The sequence below is a fragment of the Schistocerca cancellata genome, chromosome 1, assembly GCF_023864275.1.
Source record: "Schistocerca cancellata isolate TAMUIC-IGC-003103 chromosome 1, iqSchCanc2.1, whole genome shotgun sequence".
NCBI lineage: Eukaryota > Metazoa > Arthropoda > Insecta > Orthoptera > Acrididae > Schistocerca > Schistocerca cancellata.
The window spans coordinates 606523302-606536077 of record NC_064626.1 but is presented as its reverse complement, the minus strand read 5'-3'; positions in this window follow the sequence as shown (position 1 = coordinate 606536077).

Below are 12776 nucleotides of genomic sequence, written 5' to 3'. Positions count from 1 at the left end.
GTTGGTGAGGCACTGCAAAGCCATAGAGCACAATGCTTGCTGCCATCAATAAACGCACGGCGTCTAGGACGTAAATTGTTGTAGTTGTTGAAGTCCGAAGCTCATAAAATGAATCTCTGCAGCCATTCGCTTCAATTTTATGTTTATGGAAATACCTTATGCTACTTTATGGTAGTACAACAATCTTACCAGCCGGCCGGAGTGGCCGAGCGGTTCTAGGCGCTACAGTCTTGAATGAATCCTGCCTCGGGCATGGATGTGTGTGATGTCCTTAGGTTAGTTAGGTTTAAGTAGTTCTAAGTTCTAGGGGACTGATGACCTCAGCAGTTAAGTCCCATAGTGCTCAGAGCCATTTTGAACAATCTTACCAGTGAGATTTGATGAGAAACTTATCAGTTAGCGTGCCTGCTGCAAGTCAACGCTACTGTCGCAAGTACATGGCCCTACATATTTTCAAGTTTGAATCCTAAGCGGCATTTGTGTCTTTTAATTTTATTCGTATACGAAAACTGGTTTCTCAGAGTAGCAGAAATACGAAAGTAATATATTTATTAGTTTTAACACAAAAAGGGAACTCTAGATATATAGCAGGTGGAATCATATGTGGCGCCAACAACAATTAACATCATTTCGGAGTGTGTGACAAATCGTCCTTCAGAAAAGATTTGTATTCATATTTAAAATATCAGATACTTTGATAACTTGTATTGTGTAGCATACAAAAATATTTATTAGATGTAGGCAAAACACTTACGACTCATAATTTCACTGTAGCATAAGTGTAAAATTTCAAATGATTCTTGTTTGATACTTACAAGAAGAAGGGATCGGTTGGTAGGACATGTTCTGAGGCATCAAGGGATCACCAATTTAATATTGGAGGGCAGCGTGGAGGGTAAAAATCGTAGAGGGAGACCAAGAGATGAATACACTAAACAGATTCAGAAGGATGTAGGCTGCAGTACGTATTGGGAGATGAAGAAGCTTGCACAGGATAGAGTAGCATGGAGAGCTGCATCAAACCAGTCTCAGAACTGAAGACTACAACAACAACGACACTACAAAAAAAATTAGGTTTAATTATTTCCTGACGTGTGCGGAGTTTAGTGTCAATGACATTGCATGCAGGCGCTAGAACGTCGAGAGAACGGCTGCTCAGTGTTTGTGATAGATCAGTTGGTCATGTGACGGCCGTCAGGCAGACTACACTGGCTGTCGATGTGACAGGAGAGTACTCACTGCTGAACACACTACACTAGGGGCTACTAATGACTCAGAATCACATTAAGTGACACATCCAAATTGGCGGCAGACTGGCGTTCAGAGAGGTTAAGAGGGGGCTGTAAAGTTAATATTTAGCATGAACTGAAGTACTGGGGACAGATACATAGATACATCGCTGCTGAGACTACATTAGCACTGATATGTTCAAATAGATGGACTTCTTCTACTATAGATCATCTCGAAGCAAGAAGACTTTAAGGTTTGGGCCGTACACGATTGTAACTTCCATTTATTCTGTAATCTTGGCCAGGGATATGACGCCAGCCTCCACTGACGGCATTTCAAGTAAACGCTTTGTGAACGAGCCACCCTCGCAGATCTATCTGGAGGAGGAATGCTGTCTCATTATACGTGCAGCTGGTGATCGGTGAATGCGTCGCATGTACTGCAGTTTCGTAGCAATATATTCAGTAGTATTGCGTGTATTGTGAAATCTTCAGTCTACTTCTCGTGTGAGCAGAGGAGAATCTTTGCCCTAGCCTCTTCTCTGCAAGCAGATGTTGGAAACTTATTTTGAGTTTCATGACGGCATAGCCTCTGTTCAGATACTGATTATTTCTTTCGAATGATGTTCACAATTACTGGAGTACGTTTTGTGGTTCGTTGATAATTACGAGTCACAAACTTTTACTAAACTATAGGTAACGACTGATCGATAAATAAATTCGTCTGCAGACAAGACTTTCTCGCTTCTCATCTTCCTTTCTTTTGTCACTTAAAGAAGGTATTCATTGCGAAAAAGCAAGCAGTAAGAATAATATGTGTTGTTCACCGACGGTCTTCAAGTAGATCTTTTCAAGGAGTTTGGTGCGTGACATATATATTAATAGGTGTATTGGATCGATCCACTTGTAGAGATTCAGATTTTAAAAATGAGCCCAGCAGGATGTGAACAGCATGACGAAATCTTATTTGTTTTCATGTCTCCTTCACTTACCCTATGTTATGGTTTATGAGAAGGAAGATAATTAAATTTTTCTGCTCTTGCATTTGACGTACGCGCTCAGGATATCTTTCTACCGAAAGTAGTTATTTTTTTTTCTTTTTTAGCCCTTTCAATGTGATATTTACAAACGATTGTCAGAAGTGAACTCGAGTCGAAATAGTAACGTGAAGTGGAGTCGAAATAGTAACCATTCGCTTAAACCTATCCACTGAGTCATCAATCCACAGGTAAGCAGCTTCTTATGACATTCACACCTCACAATATATACATGGTGACAATGAATATTTCGAGGATCACAGAACCGTTCGATAGTATTTATAACATTTCTCTCAGCAGCTTATAACAAGCATAAAGAAATGCTTTTTGCCACATCTCAATCTAAGAGAATATACAGAGTGTAGATAAAGTCTGGGAACACTTTCAAATATTTATTGCGCAAGAACTAAACATTGTACAGATGTCTTACATATTGCATTTTGAAGAGAAACCCTGGAAGTTTTTGTTTTTCATGTATACCGGCTCTGCGTAGTTTGGTAATTTGCTGATAGTCAGTGCTAGTTGCAAAGGTGGCTCCACATTCACTTCACTCACACTGCGACGTCCGCTTCTCTTTGCCGGGTACAAGCAGCCCGTCGTAAAGAATTTATTGTGCCAGTGGTAAATGGGCTTCCTTGTTGGTATCTTCTTACCGTACTTGGTAAGAAGATACCAACAAGGAAGCCCATTTACCACTGGCACAATAAATTCTTTACGACGGGCTGCTTGTACCCACCAAAGAGAAGCGGACGTCGCAGTGTGAGTGAAGTGAATGTGTTGGTATCTCCTTACCGTTCTTCGTGTCCGCCCCCGGTAGCTGAGTGATCAGCGCGACGGACTGTCAATCCTAAGGACCCGGGTTCGATTCCCGGCTGGGTCGGAGATTTTCTCCGCTCAGGGACTGGGTGTTGTGTTGTCCTAATCATCATCATTTCATCTCCATCGACGCGCAAATCGCCGAAGTGGCGTCAAATCGAAAGACTTGCACCAGGCGAGCGGTCTACTCGACGGGAGCCCTCGTTACACGCCATCATCATCACCGTACTTGTTTCTAAACATCCGTTGAACAGCAGTAGCACACTTGTTTTTGTCAAACTCCAACACACAGAAAGCTCCATCCGCACCCGAACTCGCCATGTTTGCGACAAGCGCTGACTATCGGCAAATTACCACACTACGCTGTGGCGGTATACATGAAAAAAAAAAAAAAAAAAAGAAAGAAAACAGCGTTCTCTTCAAAATGACATATGTATGATACCTGTACAGTGTTCAGTGCTTGTGCAATAAATAATTGAAAGTTTTGAGGGACTTTATATACATTCATTCCGTATGTAATGAACATTTGGAGAGACATCTTGTGGCAATGATTGCTGGGGCGATCTGCAGCACAGCCTGTCCGTCGTACTGCACTGCTACTTCGGCACGAGTTATTGCCAATTACCGGCTGACAAACTGAAATTCCAGTAACACATGAACATCTTTATGACGTTTTCCCGAATTTACCTTCACACACTCTTAAGCAAAGTCCTATATGAAAAAAACTGATCTTATGAGCTTCAATCTGCTGGCCATTCAGGAGTTCAGCAATAGCTAATGCCAGCCTCCCACAAGCGGTTTTCACGGCTCCTGGCTCTGCAGTTTGGCGGCTTTACACTCACCTCCTGTGCTCACAAACCGTCCTTGTGAATCATTCTTTTAGCGAAAAGTGAATCCAAATCCTTACATTAGTTTGTAACCCTTGCCTTCACATACAGACAGGAAAGCCATGTGGGGGATTTTAATTTACAATACTTCGTACCTATAATTAAAGTTCCATATCGAAAACGGTGTAGAAAGAGAACCACTGCTTAGAATGACGTCAAAAGTGAATAGTACATTACTGACGCATGGCAAAACGCCGTGGAACAAAAGAATTAACGAATATTATTAGCGTTCAATGCGTCTTAACGTATGTCGGGTAAGCTACAAGAGACACGTGAATCATACTAAGCCTATCGATCACGGCAAGATCGTACCACATTAGATGTGAAAATGGGTTTTTAACAGTCCCGAGGCAAAAATAAACGCATAAAAAGCAAAGTGACCTCGGTTTCCAACAGCCGTTACACTGGCACAAGACATGTTAGATATGCTGCCCACCGCTTTGTGCCACAAGTTGAAATCGAGAAACTGCATGTTCCACAACAGATCGGACGGTCTCGGGGTTATGTTTAGAATGCGTTGCTCATTGCGTGCTTTCAATTCAGCTACGTTCGTAATTGGAGCACTAAAAACAATATCCTTCAGTTAATCCCACAGCCAGAAATTACATGGGTTGAGAACAGATAAAGTGGATGGTCAGCCTCTAGAGAAAAGACTACAGATAATTCTAGTATTTTTAAAATACCTCTGCAGCAGCCGCTTCAGTGGCTGTGAAATGTGTGGGAGAGCACCATCTTGCATACAAATGATCCTGCTCATCATCTAAGCTGTTGAAAAGTTGGACTGACATTGCTTCGCTAAAGACTCTCTTAACATTTATTAGTGACGGTTCATGTATCAGGACCTGCAGGACCTAAACGATGCTGTCAAACCGCTCGTCACCATTGCGGAGTGAACTGGAATCGGCTGACGTGCGTGCGGAATTTACGTTGCCCAGATTCCACAATTCTGCTTATTGAAATGTTCTTGGAAATGGGCTTCGTCTGTCCAATTTCCGTTGCCCACATTCCACAATTCCGCTTATTGACATGTCCTTGGAAATTGGCTTCGTCTGTCCACAAAATGTTCCTTGGCCATTTATTGTTCACTTTGATGTGAGCAATAAAGGCTGCTCAGCAGGAAGCAACACCTGAGCATGAATGATTTTGTGTGGATAGCAATGGATTTTATGCAACGTGTTCACAGGCATGCGCTACGTTCGGGTAATTCCCTGTGAATTACACGTTCGCATACCACCGTGCGATCCCTTTTGTAACGTTCGACAGACCGGATCAACTGGCTTCCCCCCCTCTGCCAAACTGCACCTCGAAAAGACCTGACTATTCAAATTTTGTAATCATTTTCTCCACACTCTTAGCAGTCATCGAACAAATGATTTTCATGCCACTGATCGTCCGGAACTTTTGCACAGGAAGAAAAGAACTTTACCAGCAGTGCGCCATCCTTCATTCAGACAGTCATGTTGAGAGTCCCAAACACAGAATGAGGAACAGCCGTATGCCACGATTCTGTTGATGTACACTTACAGCAGCATCTACATCTACATTTACATGGATACTCTGAAAATCACATTTAAGTGCCCGGCAGAGTGTTCATCGGACAAAACTCTCTAATATTCCATTCTCATATAGCGCGCTAAAAGAAAGAATGCCTACACCTTTCCCTACGAGCTCTTATTTCCCTTATTTTATCATGGTGATAGTTTCTTCCTGTGTAGGTCGGCGTCAACAAAATATTTTTGCATTCGGGGGAGAAAGTTGGTGATTGGAATTTCGTGAGAAGATCCCGTCGCAACGAAAAACGCCTTTGTTTTTATGATGTCCAGCCCAAATCCTGTATCACTTCGCGATAATACAAAACTTTCTCCCCTTCTTTGAACTTTTTCGATGTGCTTCGTCAGTCCCATCTGGTGGGACCACACATTGTGCAACAGTATTCTAAAAGAGGAAATACAAGCGTAGTGTAGGCAATCTCCTTAGTAGACATGTTACATTTTCTATGTGTCCTGCCAATAAAACGCAGTCTTTGGTTAGCCTTCCCCACAATATTTTCTATGTGTTCCTTGCAATACAAGTTGCTCGTAACTGTAATTCCCAGGTATTTAGTTGAATTTAAGGACTTTAGACTTGACTGATTTATTGTGTAACCGAAGTTTAACGAATTCCATTTAGAACTGATGTGGATGACCTCACACTTTCCGTTATTTAAGGTCAACTGCCAATTTTCACACCATTCACATATCTTTTCTAAATCGTTTTGGAGTTTGTTTTGATCTTCTGATGACTTTATTAGTCTATTAACGACAGAGTCATCTGCAAACTACCTAACATGGCTGCTCATATTGTCTCTCAAATCGTTTATATAGATAAGGAACAGCAAAAGACCCATAACACTACCTTGAGGAAAGCCAGAAATCACTACTGTTTTACTCGATAACTTTCTGCCAATTGCAACGAACTGTGACCTCTCTGACAGCAAATCACGGATCCAGTCACATAACTGAGACGATATTCCGTAAGCATGCAATTTCATTATAAGCCGCTTGTGTGGTATAGTGTCTAAGGCCTTCCCGATATACAGAATTACGGAATCGTTCAGAGATCCGTTGTCAGTAGCACTTAACACTTCATGCGAGTAAAGAGCTAGTTGTGTTTCACAAGAACAATGTTTTCCAAATCCATGTCGACTGTGTGTGTCAATAGACCGTTTCCTTCGAGGTAATTAAATATATGTACCAAAATCCTGCTGCATATCGACGTTAACGAAATGGTCCTGTAATGAAGTGGATTACTTCTACTACTTTTCTTTAATATTGATGTGTCCTGTGCAACTTTCGAATCTTTGGGTCAGATATTTGTTAACTTTTTTCCCCATGACTTTTCCCCATGGGACAATAAATGCTGCTCTAATTTGACGTCATTTTGCGCAGTGGTTCTGCCTCGACAGCGTTTTGACAAAGTTGACGGACACCCTGTATGTGTCGATTATTCCAAAGAGTTCGTCCGTTCAACACTAGATGGCAATGGCACAGTGACGGAGTACTTTAATTTAAAATAATTTGCCCGAAATATTTACGAATTTTGTAGGCAAACGTTCCTCTTGAATTAGTCTATCTATTAGTGAAAAACGTATCAAAATTCCTACACGTAATTTCTGAGACTGCCCGAACATACAGGTAGAAACGGCGCTGTGTGACTTTAGTTTATGTATAATGGACATACAAATGTATAATAACTTTCCAGAGAAACTCCTGCAGCCTAGTCGAAACAACCTTGGCAACATGTGTTGCCGTTGCCAACATGTTTCGAGTACGCTTCAAAAGTTTCACTGCGAAGTTCCTACCCATTAGACACCTTGTATACAGTCCCGATGTCAACTTACGCGATTTCCATTTTTTTGGAGCCTCAATGGTAAACATTCGTGGCCGTTGATTTGCTTCTGAAGAAGAGGTGTACACCTGGGTACAAGTATGGTTTCGTAGGCAACCGCAAACATTGTTCCATGACCCGATCATCTGTATTGTCTAATAGTGGGATGCATGTAATAATATTTATGGCGATTAATTTTTAAAAATGAAGAGTTCACCTACTTTTTTTGCCATGTGTCTCGTTTTCATTTGACAGCTTTTCATACGTATAGGCAGAAGATAGGTGGAAGACGACAGATAAGCAGCCAGGTAAACTCGGGTGAAATATTTTTTTTGCTTGCTTGCTTGTTCCTCTTGTTAATTACAGCTTTGTCAATACTTCACCAGCTTACATCAATTATAGGAAGGTATCTGAAGTGCCTTGAAGGAACACTTCCAAAAACACAACAGGTTTCTTTAGAAAGCTCTGTCCTACACATTCCTCACAATGAACGCAAAGAGGTGTGCGTATTTGTCAACGTGATACCTTCATCCGATCAAAATGCCGTTGGTTTTTTTTGTGACGTTGATATCAAAGTCGCGATCCAATATATTGTCCTGAGTGGGCACACTGGAGCAGACGCTGTGAATCTATGCATGTACTGGTCAGTCACAGAGATAGTTGGCCAGTCGTTGTGTCAGCATACGGCTTATGTCTTTTGTGAATATGTTTGAATATGTTTGTTGATATTCGGTGACAATATGGATGAAAGGAGCCTGTATTAGCAAGCGTTACCGATTAAAAAGTGACATTTGTTGCCGAAAACTTACGTTGATACTACAGGGCTAACCAGTGAAACGGACAGATTGGAGATGGCCTTGACAGCTGGAATGTGAATGATGGGAGTAATGGTGGCCGGCTCCGTTCAACCTGCATGTCCCGCCATTTAGTTACGATGGATCGTTGGACGGTGAAAGGTGGCTACACTGAGCCACAGCGCCAGAGATCGCGCCAGAGAGTTTTGTTCTGCCGCCTCCACTGGCAGTGAATATTGAGAAGTAGCGGAGAAGAGTTCTTGCTGAGATGTCGTAGTGAAGAGTTCTTGTCGAGAGGTCGTAGTAGGGAGTGCTTGTGGAGATGTTGTAGTAATGAGTGCTTGTTCCATGTTTTATGCAGTTGTTTGATGGGCTACACAGCAGATGTTGTTCCAATGGAGATATTGCAATGATTAGAGTGCTTTTCATCAATATATATGAAGGTAACAAAACTCGCTTTTTTCCTCATTATTTCTATGTCTTGAATTATGCGTCATTACAGGTTCAGTCAACAAAGCATCTGGCTTGTGTTCTTGGATTAGAGTGTAATTCTGGTTTTCTTGCGTAATTATAGTACTTCTATTTTCTTTAATTACTTCAGTATAAATGATATTTAAAATTTCTTGTGTTATTGAAGAAGAACCGTGCCAGATGCGTACGTTGAATCACACTTCCACACACAGAACAGTTATACTTGCGCTTTAGTTTCGTAGGTTTTATAGTTGCTGGGGACTTAATTAATTAACTGTGTTAACGGAAATTTCATTTTATCCTTTGTTGTTGTTCTATGCAGTCAGATTACGTAATAATACTAGTCAGGGCCAACCGGTAACGAGACAGCGTAACCGCACAGACAGTAAAAATATATTTGCATTCAAAAAAATTTAATTAAGCCCCCATGCACGTGGCGACCGCTGCTTCGGATCGTCCCTTGGAATTCTTCTGATTGTAAAAATAGTAGACAGTAGTATTGTTGTAGTAATTTGTAGTTTAGTAATTGTAGTCTATATTGCATGTGTAGATTTGGTAATTGTCATTCTCCTAATGGTATTTTTTCAGAATTTAATTTTGTTATCTTGTATACGGGTTTGACAATTTTGTGCAGTTAGGAAGATTTCAATTGTTCGTTAATCGTGGTTGAGGGAAGCATTTCGTGTGAATGATATTGTTGGAGATATAGTGTTATTGTGTGTAATTTTCATATAGTGACGAGTTTTGTACATTTTTTAAATGATTACGCGATCGATGAAGAAGGCAAAAATGATGGATAGTCAGAATGACGAAATTGTGGACATGGCGAACACGCCAACACAGGAGAACAGTATGATGAATAATGAAGTGGAAAACAATTTAATAAATCGGGAAAATAGTCCGGAACCATTTCAAAATTTTTCTCAATCAGAAAATTCACAGAATACGAGATTAACGATAGAAGATTCTGAAATAGTATCGAACACAGATAGCTTTATGGCTATGCAGAAGGAAGTTAGTTTTGTGGGAAATGTTAGGGGCGAAAAGAATTTCGAACTGGCTAATATGGAGCAGTTGATGGGTGCAATATTAAATCTGGGATCACAAATAGGAACAATTAAAACCGAGATGGGAACTTTGAGATCTGAATTAAAAACAGATAGGGGAACAATGGAAACACGGTTAGACTCACTGGGATCACAGATAGGAACTTTGGCAACACGATTAGAAACTGATATAGGAACCATTAAAACGGAGATGGAAACAATGGAAACACAGTTAGGCTCACGAACAGGGACATGTTTCACAAACATGAAAGATGAATCAAAGAAAGAAATAAGAGAAGAAGTTCAACCGATTTTGAATGCTCAAAATAATAGTTTAATTTCAACAGGAATTAGGCAAGAGGAACAGGACAGGGAACAGGAAGAAAAAAATCGCGTGATAGTACAAAAATTTTCAGAATTAAATTTACAACGTGCACACAATAACGAAGAAATAATTGAAAGAATCGAGGAATACGTACCAAATGACAGAATAAATAACCTAACACAACATTGTGAACAGTTAACTACTAAATGTGACAATACCGAAACCCGAGTCGCGACACTTACGGAAGACGTAAATAAACAGAAAGAACAAATGGGTGACTTATCGGAAAGAGTTGAGGAGATTGCAGATAAATTGACAAGTCTTAGTTTAAATGGGGACAGAGATTCAGATGATACAGCTCCATTGCCGTTTTCAGAAACCGAAGAGTACCAGAACATAAATAAGCATGTTGAAAATTACGGAAAATTTAATGAACGCTTTAAAAGGGAATCTGAGGCATTAGGAAAGCAAGTCAAACAAATTGAAAGCAAAATCGTAGGATAGGACGGTAGAAGAAATTTGGAATCACCGATTGCAGCGGGTTTTGAAGAAAGTAATTTATTTCATTTACGAGATGTAACAAGAGAGCGCCAGGCGCGCGAACTTGACAATAATCGACATTGGGACTGGGACAGACGCGGTAGGTCTTTGTCGCCACGAGGAGAAAACTTTGACTATAAACACTTTTTAACTGTTCGGAAATTTAAGATCTTTCTCAAATCTGAGAATGACATACATCCATGTTCAGGGTTAGCTCAATTTCTGTACGCACTTCCGCTAAATTTGCCACTAAGTCACAAACTGAAATTTATGCGCAGCTATTAATGTCCTCAGGGGATTCACTACACTAAGTGAATATGTGCTGTAGCGTGCACAGGGCCCCGAGCTGTAGTAGTGCTATTTCCCTTTTAGTTTTCTGCACTGCTGCCTACTCTTTTACTATTCTTTGCGTCTATTAAAACAACTCTTCGACTATCAATCTATCTAGAGAGTCGGTAAAAAATAACCGGATATGACTATTTTACCCAAATTGATTTCGGAAATTACCGTTTGGACTTACTGTATCTTCTGCAGCATTCATTCGTAGTTTAAACGAAATTTTACCTGTTTATCTTCGTGACAATATTACTTCATATGTTGACGATATTCTTATTGCTAAACGTTCTTGGAGTGAGCATAACAAAATTTTGGAATCATTATTACGTATTTTTGCAAGAGTTGGCGTTACAGTGAACTTGAAAAAATCTGAATTTGGTCGTTCTCAGGTGAAATTTCTTGGTCATATTATTTCTACAGAAGGTATTCTCCCTGATCCAAAGAAACTACACGCTATTCGTAATTATGCTGTTCCTACTACAAAACGTGATGTTCTTAGTTTCCTTGGTGTCTGTAATTTTCATAGACGCTTTGTTAGATTGGATAATTTGGCCACACCTCGTTTATGTGAACTATCTAGAAAGAATTCTAATTGGTGTTGGGATGAGGAAGCTCAATCAGAATTTGAACTACTTCGTGATGCTTTAGTTGCTGCTCCACTTCTTTCACATCCGGAGTTATCTAAAGATTTTTGTTTGGCGACGGACTCATCATACAAAGGCCTAGGTGCACACTTATTTCAAGAGATAGAAGAAAACGGCGTTGTAGTACAGAAAACTATTGCATTTGGAAGTCGTGTTCTCTCTAAATCAGAAAAGAATTATTCGATTACGGAACTTGAAGCCTTGGCTGTTGTTTGGGCTTTCACAAAACTTCGCACATGTTTGTATGGCTAGCATACTAAGGTTTACACCGATCGCCGAGCTCTGGAATTTCTTATGTCAACAAAATTAACACATGGAAGATTGTCACGATGGGCGCTGTATCTACAAGAATTTGATTTTAGTATTGTTTACATACAGGGATCTTCAAATATTATTGATGATGCTTTATCACGTGCACCTATGGGTTTGAAACAAAGTGCTGAGGAGGACTGCAAAGGAAACAATTATTGTTTGATGTATATTCAAGGTGTTGCGTTCGAAAATTTTATTTCGTCTTCGCTCCAAGACATCGCTAAGGAGCGAAATAAGGATCCAATCTGGAAGGACATTAAGGAGAAGTGGAGGAGAAAGGAAAGCGTAGCGATTAGACAGCATTATTTAGTTCGCAATGATATTCTTTTTAAACGAAAATCGGTCGACAACTCTGTTTGGTTAGTTTGTATTCCTGATGAGTGGGTCAATAAATTGATTTGGTACACACATTTCAGTTATGCACACTTTGGTCCCAGAAAATGCTTTCATAATTTACGAGAAAATTGCTACTTCAGTAATATGGAAAAACGTATTCGATCTGTTCTTGCCAAATGCAAATTATGTCAAAAGGCTAAGCCGCCAACTATTTCTCACAGAGCACCGTTGTTTCCTATCATTCCAGCGAAATTAAAGGAGATGGGTGCAGTCGATTTGTTCGGTCCAGTGGTTCGTTCTACTAATGGTTTTGCGTACATTTTGGTAGCAGTGGAATTGACATCAAAATATGTGTGTTTTACACCTTTACGCAAAGCAACAGCTCGTTCAGTATCTAACACTTTCATCAAACATTTTCTTAAGAAAGTGGGTCATGTTGATAAAGTTATATCAGATAATGGATCACAGTTTCGTTCTAAAATTTGGCTTCGTACTCTACGGCGTCGTAAAATTAAACCAATTTTCATTTCACTTTTTCACCCTCAATCTAATGCTTCAGAGAGATGGATGAAGGAAATCAATAAATTGTGTCGACTTTATTGTCATCAGAATCACAGAACTTGGGATCAGTATCTTC